The following is a 9,410-nucleotide window of genomic DNA, read 5'->3' as shown; positions in this document are numbered from 1 at the left end:
TCTAAACACAGATTGTGGGGTTCCCCCTCTCGTATAGTGCGCCAATTCCCATCAGCATTTTAACTCTATTAGTGACTGTCTCCAGCAATCAGATCACCCTCTGGTAAGAGGGAAGCAGGTCACGTAAAATGTTTGTGAGGCCCTGGTACATCAATATACCTGGTACATCAATATACCAGTATCAATCTACCCTGGACTGAAACCAGAAAACCTGCGCTACGGGATAGCTGCCAATTGCTCATCAAAGACATGACGGCTGGCATAACCAGGTGTGCTTCAGCAGCTTGCTACTCCAAATATGCCCACAGAGGGGGGAGATGGCAGATGTTAGAGCAGAGGTTTGCCAGCCCCCTGATTAGTACTGGGAGTCACTTTAGTCTCTGGCTGGCTCTGTGCCAGGTGCCACAGTACTATTTCCTGTCACTTCCAAATAATTCTGTCCTTTGCAGCACTCATCTTAAGCCTAGATTGATAAGGACTGAGCCTCAAGTGTTTCTCACAAGGAAAGATTTTTTTTTTAATTTGTGTATCGAACAGCACCTCTTGCTATGCCGAAGGCTGCTTGTAGCTGTTGATTATTTCCATATGGCTATCTACAAACCTGAGCAGCCTGTGCTGCAGTTAACTTCCTTCAAGGAAGATAAGGCACTGGAGGTCCCATCAGGGCCAGAACTGGACTGCACACAGAAGGTGACCAGGTCCAGAAGACAGCATACAGGGTCAGAGTGCCTAAACGAACAGGGAGTTTGCAAGGCTACTCATATAGATTCTTTGTCTGCTGATGCTGAACCCTTTCCTATAGGCAAGACCAGCATATTTTTAAGTAGAATAATACAGCTAAAGCAGTACAACTCCTTATATGTTGCATTTACACCATTTAATTTATTTACAGAAGGTAAGAGGCATAATTTAAACCAGTGTAGATACTGGCAGTTCCACCATTGTCTTTACCCCTTCAGCTACAGTCTATAAAACTCTGATGCAGCTGTTCTCTCTCTCTTTCTCTCTTTTATTTTACAGATGTCAGCTAGTTCTGAACCTATTAGAGATTTCCTAAGCCTGTCTTAGACAAGTTGCCTAACCTCTCTGTTTTTTCTCCCCAAAGCTGTCATCAGGGAGAACCTTTTTTTACTGCTACATAGCCAAAATAGTCTGCTTACTGACACTTTCTATTGGAGACCAGGACCCCAGGTCACCCCCCAGCACAAAAAGGCAGAGCCAGTCAATTCCCATAGCTCTGCCTGAAGCTAATAATTTCTGAGGAGATACTCCAGTCCTGGTTCCCTTCTTGTCCACAGAAACCTTTTGCCAATACTGGTGTGGAAACTTTTCTGCTTCTCTCCTCTCCATGAACATCTTTCAGTGCCAAAAAACCAAGTTAAGAACATGCCTCTGTCAATGTACTCTGTAAATCTATCTCAAAATAGTCATCTTGGTCAAAAGACATTTCAGTACTTTGGTTCAAATGTAGATGATCTCATAGGGGGAATTGCAATGAAATGAAGCCATTTATTAAAGACAGAAGACCTGGAAATCAGTAAAAACCATGACACTCAGGAAAACATTTTTATATACATGCATTCCATTCAGATTTTCTTTTGATTGTTCCAAAATCCCTGATCCCTTGCTAACACATTACTCAAAACACTGGTGATATTATCCTGTCTCTATTCAACACAACAGAGGTCAAATAATAGAAAGTGGTATTTTTTTCCAGATACTGTGTGTAAACTTAGCCAGATAAGTACAAGATGCCCATACATATAGCCTAACTTCTGATGCATCATATCCTTCTTGAAAAGTGTTAAAAGATACATGTTGCTGTCAATAATACTAATAGATTTATAAACTGGGGCTTAACTGCACTGGCACTGCTTAGAACACAGTGTGCACAGGTTTCATGTAACAATTGTTCTATATTCACTTTAAGGGATGACTATAACTAGTTGTGTAGGAAACTATGGTGTTAAAGCACTTGGTTACCCTACTTCTATAAAAGAATTATAGAATCTACCGGAGTAAAATCAGTGCAATTCAGTCACTTTTAAAGGCTCAGGGTTGTTTTTCAATTCGCAACCACATGAGTGGGCAAAAATAGGAGATTAAAATTAAATTTGCTTAAACACTTTGCAAAGTCAAATGCAGGTGCAATATTCACTCTCAGGCATTCAAATATTATTTTTTTTATCATTTCGCAGTCAGTCTAAATAAAGGACTGAAAAACGTCCCAGTCGACGTTGCTTCTGAGGGCTCCTCATGGAGGAGCAGGGCACTGCTGAGCTGCAGAACACATGGCACACTTACAAGGCAAATCAAGGAGTGTTCAGGCACTGTCCCCCAAAGGCCAAGAAGATTCCTATGAGTGATGTGTATTTCTGTTCCAGCTGAAGTCTGGGTTCTCTCTGTGAACAGTCAGTGACACCTGGTAAGAGGTGGGTCTCATGGCGATTTTGGAAGTCTAACCAAGATCGCCAGTCTGGGCATCCACACCCCCAGAACTCAGATGTATGCCCAGCTGCATAAATGTAAAAGGCCACAGCTCAGAACTGAAGAAAACTAGAAAATCTAATCACAGGCTGAGGAAATGAATTCCTGGGAATCACTTTGAAGAGAATTGTCTCTCCCTGAGGGCCAGGGAGTGCTGCCTGCTGAGGAGGAAGGGTTTCTATCCCAGAACACCTGGGTTCCACTTAAATGATCTTGGTAATAAATATCATGAAAAATGATAAATTATACCTACTTGAGCTGTGTGCCTTAAGCAATTGACATTTGAAAAGCACAATGAAATCCTCGAAATGAAAGACAGCACATGTGGTGCATGAAATGAATTACACCGTTGCCTAATTTCATTCCAGAAGAAAGCTCTGGCAGTGTGTGTGCTGCAAAGTACAGATAACATGTGGGACATTTTCTTTCATGGTTAACATATTTTTACCATAATAAAATTCACAAGAAGACTCTTTTTCTCTCTGTATCTTTGAAGGACTAGGGAGACATCTTCCTCTCAAACAGGGAAAGCATAAATCTTAAAATTCAGGCCTGTCTACAGACCACATGCTGGTTAATGTAAGGTAGCTGTCGTGATTTTCCTGAAAATCACCAGTCCTAAAACAGACTGAAAAAAAATGATCTTACAAGCAGGCAATAGAACTAAGAAATGTTAATGTTTGTTTCTATGACAGAGATTTCATAGAGTCATTGAATATTCTGAGTTGGAAGACACTCACAAGGATCATCGAAGTCCAACTCATGGCCCTGCACAAGACATCTCCAAGGATCACACCATGTGCCTGGGAGCATTGTCCAAATGCTTCTTGAACTCTGTCAGACGTGGTGCTGTGACCACTTCCCTGGGGAGCCTGTTCCACTGCTCAACCATCCTCTGAGTGCAAAACCTTGTCCTAATAGCTCACTTCTCAGTTCACAGCTGGTTTGCATCACTATCATTCTGCAGAGCTGTTGCAGGTTGGTAGCCCTGGCAGTGAGAGCAGGGGAAAGCACAGGGGAGAGTTCATGGCAGCACCCTTGAGGGAGACCAGTGACTGCCTCACCCCACTCCAGCACCCAGGCACCTCTGGCTGGATGTGGTCAGCCTTTCTGCCTTGCTCAACCTTGAACCTTCTTAGTCTATTAGTATATGTCCTGTGGTCAAGCTTCTTGAATGTTAAGAATGGTAAGCTGAAAACTACGTCTGAATTAGTTTTTCTTTTTCATTGTATATTCAGGATGAAAAAGTTCTGATTCTCACTTGAAGGTAGCTGTTGCTGCCCCAAGTCTGAAAACAGCTTTCAACACTTGCCTGGAGGAATTGCAAGGCCCTAGTTCTAATCCATGGGAGGTCCTTCCAATAGCTACAAGACGCTCTGACGAAATGTTGCAGACATACTTCCCACTGACTACATAATATTTTCCAGGAAGATGATGGGTTCTTCTTCCTATGTGCCCTTGTGACAGCTTTTAAGGGCTGAAAGCAGGAAAACTCTGATGCACTTGAATATCATCAGTTAAAATGCCTGTGGCATGCTGAAAACAGAAGCATCATAGCTGGGATAAGATGAATTGAACATAAAATGAAAGATGAGGGTGTCTAGGGGGTTTGCATGGGCTGTGCTATTCCTTTTCATAGTTCATTCCACAGTTTTCTCAAAAATCCAACAAAGTGCCAAAAAAACCAGGCACCTGGTCAGCACTGTTATCTGACTCAGCAGGAAGTGACAGTGCTATGGGACAGACTTATAAGGGAGCCTAAAGCTGTTTTTATTCCAGACTGGGAAAAAGCCAAAATGCTTTCACAAAACAGAATGAAGTCACATCTCCTGTCTCCATATTATTTGCCTTTATCTCAGTGCCTTGGGAGCTATCCTGTCATAAATACTTTTGCAAGTTCTATACCCCTGTAAAACATTTTCACCATCAAACTAGTATCTGGATACAAAATCAAAAATGCCATTAAAATGTTCAAACCAGCTCTCCACTGTAGGTTTATCTGACTGCAGGAACAGGATCTCCTTTATATTTTGCAAGTTTTAAACACTTTTTTCAGATCTTTGACTGAAGAATGCAGAATATTTGATTGTTGGAAAAGCACTTGGTATTATGGACATTTGGACACAGTGCAAAAGCACCTGATGCAAGAAAATGCTTTTCAGAACACATTTTTGTTCAAAAAATCTGTTTTGTTGAAAAACTAATGGCTTTGCAGAAGCATGTGAGCATGGACCAACCTTGTCTTGAGTTCAGGATGGAATTTTTGCTGGAGAAAAGGTGTAGCACCAGAATAGCCCGATAATTATCATGTACTCTCCTGCCTCAGCCAGAGCAGGTAGAAACTCAGAACAGACAAGATCCTACTTCTTGGGGTCCTGCTATGGACTTGGGAAAACATCTCTCACTCTCCTGAGTGTTTTTTTTAAAGTTTCAAACAGACTGGTGTTTTCAGCTTTATTACTACAAAAAGTAATTTAAAATCCAAAACAGGATTATTTTCCTTGCAGTACATGAGCTGTTGTCTCTAGAGAAGGTCCTGGTTTCCCACCTCAGTCAATGGCTGGGACAGAAAAGGCCCAGCATATTCACACTTGTTCACAAAAAAGCCTTTTGAAGCAGAAAGTTGCCGGTTGAGACAAGTAAGACCCTTGCCCTTTTCTTAGCAAACACATACACACTCTGTTGCCACTGCTGGAGGCGTGTTTCCTGTCCCAGCATGACCGTGTCATCTTTATTTATCTCAAATGCCTTGATCAAGTTAGTCTTTGATAGGTTGTAAGGGAAAATGGGGCCTTGCCTATTCTCTGTCAGGCTGTTGACAGCAAAACGAGATCTGTTTCCTTTAAGCTCATGGTATTTTGGTTGGGTTCTTCTTAACTTTCACATATCAATCAAAGAGGCAGCCTCAAATGTGACGTTCCAGCAGTTCAGTGCCATAAATTAAACATCTGCTGGTGGAGATGGCCTCATGCTGAGGTTGAAATTGGCCCTGTAAGTCTGGGAAGGATCCTCTAACTTGTTTTTCTTCTGTCAAAACAATAAAAAGGAACTTTTGGGGGCATTTATGGCCAAACTTTTTAATCTTCCAAGCATTTTTTTTGCATGTTTTTTCGAAGCTTGTCTGCCATTTGGTTTTAGATTAGCAAAATTGTTTTGAAAACACAGGCTCATATGTGGGTTAAATGCTATTAAAATGCTACACCCTGGGCTTCTGAGGCGTTGTTGGCATCTTGGTGCACAGAGGCATCCGGGGTAGTTAATGACACCTCATCTGGTCCGGGTCTGTGACCAGCTGTCAGTGCAAGGTGACACTATGGCAGATCAACAGGCCTCTCTGCAGGGGCTGAGCAGTGGCACTTGCCCTATGCATATCTGTAGGAATTTCAAGGTGATGACATTTATCTTAAACATTTTACTCTTGGAACTATATAAAGATGCCTTACTTTTTCTGTCATGCTCCAAGAGCACCTGCAGGACTGTAACCATGACATAGCTGATAGGCGAGTACCTCAGCCCTCTGCATATATTTTTTTAATGGATTGGCTGTTCATAAGGGATTCAATCTGATTCAATTTTCCAAGCAATTGTATTCACTGAAGAGTGAAATGAGTAGCCTTCTTATTCTGTTTCTGCTGCCATAATTATTATCACTGTTTTTATTACCGTTATTGCTATTATTTTTTCTTTATCAAAGTACTGTCAAGGATGATTTCCCTGTTGCAGTCATTTATTCCAGGGAGGACATTGTCTAAACAGAGAATGCAAAAGAGAGGAGTTGAGTTAAATGCACAGGCAGATTCAATGGTGTGGTGGCAGTCAGTATCACATCAACTGTACCGTGTGATGGCTGTGAGGTTTCTGGAGGGAAGGCAGTGAGCTACATGCAAGGATTTGGGCTGAAGGGGGGGAGAGGTGACGGGAGAGGGCAGTTGCTGAGATTTGCTTTGGTAGGTTTTTATTCATACAGTCTCTCTTTCCAAGGTGATGAATGCCAATTTTGATGTGAGAAAATGTATAAGCCTCTCTTCCAATACAAACGAAACTCACTGAACTTAAATTTGTTAAAAGATAGCGTCAGAGCAGATAAAATTAAACTCCTTGTATGAAGAAAGAGCATCACTAAAAATAAAACCAGACCATTTCTTATCATTGTATGTCATCTGCTCCTCAACAATCAGGCACTGCTGAAGCACTGTGTTAGAGAAATTACTGGGAGTATGTGGAAACACCATCTGCTTGAATTACTTGCTGGTTCTTTTGTCCTGGTTCATTATCATTGATCCTTTATAAAGAAGTGGTGTTCCAAAAATACTTCTGCGTAGCATACCTCACCATTTCATGGCTTGACTTCACAGCAGTCGGCTCTGCACATCCCTCCCCCTGGCTCCAGCACTGCTGGTACAAGCTCAGAGGCAATCACTCAAGGGCTGGGCCCTCAGTTAGCAGATAAATTTTTTTTTTTTTTCAGAGAGAGGAATGTGATCCCATGGTAGCATTTTCTTCAGTACCAAAAGAGGGCAATCCAATCTTATGTGTCAAGGTCCAATGAATCAGATAAGACCATAACCAGATGCATGTCAGGACCAGCTCAAGACATTTTCATGTGCCTTGGTACTTTGTACAAAGCGCCACTTTGTACAATGGGCTATCCAACAACAATTGCAGCTCCAGCTTCATGGTGGGTCACAATGGTGTTACGCAGATATACCCATCAAGTAACCAAATTTGCTTAGTTTTGCTAGCAGAGTAGCTGTCTGCAAAAGCCAACTGGAGAGGAGCCAGTTATATTTCTGCTCTGCTCTGCCTGCCACAACTCTGTGCTTGATTCTGCAAACCCAAATATGAGCACAGGCTATCATTAGCTCAGAGACTTGCCCGGTAACAGGCAGCAAAACCACCTAGCATCAGCAGCAGAACATGGGATTCTACCACAGACATCAAGAGAAGACTTCCAAGGATTTCAAGTGTCCCGTTAGAAACTCCTCTGAAGTTCATGAAGTCTTTCTATAAAAGTTGCTTGCTGCTTGATGGAGCCCCAGTGGAGAGGAGAGGATTGTATAGACAATTAACTTTCCTTTTACATGGTAAAGTGTGCTACTATATTTCTGTAATTCTTTTTACTTACCAGTTCCTGAGCTTAAGGTTAGGATTTTTTCCAGAACCTCAAATGCTTAAAGCTATGCCCAGAAACACAAAAATAAATTATATGAGAGAAAGAGAGATCAGCTTTACATCTGTAATTCCCCCTGGGTAGAGCCCTTATTTGTTTAGAAGTGCTGCCTTTTCTTAGTTTCCCATATGACAATTCTCTGCTCAGTCTTATCTTGGAGTGACTCATAGTAGGGGTCAAAAGGTGAAGAGAAACTTTATGGTAACCTCTTCATAACCCTCTTGTAAAGTCTGTTTGCTCTGGCTCTCCATTTGTATTCGTAATCAGTGGGCAATTTCCCCTCATCTCTCTATTTTTCACCCTTGTTTTTAATTGAAAACTTGGTAAAGTTAAGGTTCCTTTTGTACCAAAAGTGCCCCCCACTCCTTCCTGCCTCACTTGTCATGTGTATTACTCCAGTTCCCTTCAGACCATATCCTCAATGGCAAAACTCCATTGCCTCCATAGGGATGTCCATCAGTGCTCCAGGAGGGTGGCTACTCTGCCCCAGGAAAGAGTTGACATGGCTGGTGATGGGCAGGTGATAGACTGGATGTAGTCCTTGGGGGCTCCTGCCCCACTTGTGCAATGGGTGTTTCCTGACTGCCTACAAACACAAAATCACTCCTGCTTGAGATAATGTATTCAGATACTCTGAAATACTTCTCAGTCTGACTTTGGGCCAGAGAGGTTTGTAGTTAACAGCAGAGCCTCTGAAGAAATGTTCCTGGGAAAGATCACAAGAGCTTCCCAGCAATTCCTTTGTTTCCATTTCCTCTTTAAACAGAAATAAGATCTCTCAGCCATCCAGCCACCAAATACAGATCTCAGAAAGAAAGTGCTCATCCACCCCACTCTGCACATCCTTTTGTTAGATGGAATTGACCACCAGCCCTTCCACGTTAACAGCCATGACTGAATCATTGCTGCTTACAGGAGAAGAGGAACTACCTGGCAAGTGGGTCACCCCCAGCTCCAAGGGTCCTGAGATTCTAGGCAAGCCAATACTCTTCTAAACATCCATCAGTGTGCATCTGATTCTCAGTGTAGGTTTAAAACTAATGAAACTGAGCATGGAGATAGCATTAAACTGTTTCACTGCTTCACTGATGGATTTAAGCAGGCATATAAGTATTTTGTTGAACAGAGGTTTGTGAACACCAGCCTAGAAGGACATTTTTATTTATTCTTCAAGTGCTAAAAGTTTTTCTTGGTCATACAGAAGTACAGCAGGGTCTGCTGCAATGGACACATAGCAGAGGGAGAGACAGGAGAGCAGAGAAAGTGTATTTCCTAGCTTTTTTTCATGTACTAGTGACCAAGCATGTGCAGATGCCTGGGACATGAGTCTGGAAAGTGCAAGCAAAACAAACGTGCAGACTGAAATGGAAACAGTCCTTGATTTTACATTTACATAGAGCAGTATCACCTCAGTGTTAGCAGCAGCAAACTTTTCCACTCTCCATCTGCTAGCATTCATTTTAATTCCTGAAGTGGTGTACTACTTCAGTAGGAAAATATGGGGTCAGGGACCCCTTGCTTTTTTTTTAATTCATCTGTTTCTCTTTTCACCCTTAGAGGAAATTTTTCTGTTCCTGCAGTATGTCCATTTTCAATGGCTTGGGTTTTTATATCACCAAAGAAAAAAAAAGGAAAAAAATAGCAATAGATTTTTTTCTATGGACATAATGTCTGAGTCATAGACTGGAAGACTGCAACGCACCTTGTTTCAAGTGGCATCAGTGTTGTGTCTTTCCAGACAGATTTGGGTTTT

The sequence above is a fragment of the Chiroxiphia lanceolata genome, chromosome 3 (genome assembly GCF_009829145.1).
Source record: "Chiroxiphia lanceolata isolate bChiLan1 chromosome 3, bChiLan1.pri, whole genome shotgun sequence".
Taxonomy (NCBI): domain Eukaryota; kingdom Metazoa; phylum Chordata; class Aves; order Passeriformes; family Pipridae; genus Chiroxiphia; species Chiroxiphia lanceolata.
Note: the sequence above shows the minus strand (reverse complement) of the source record.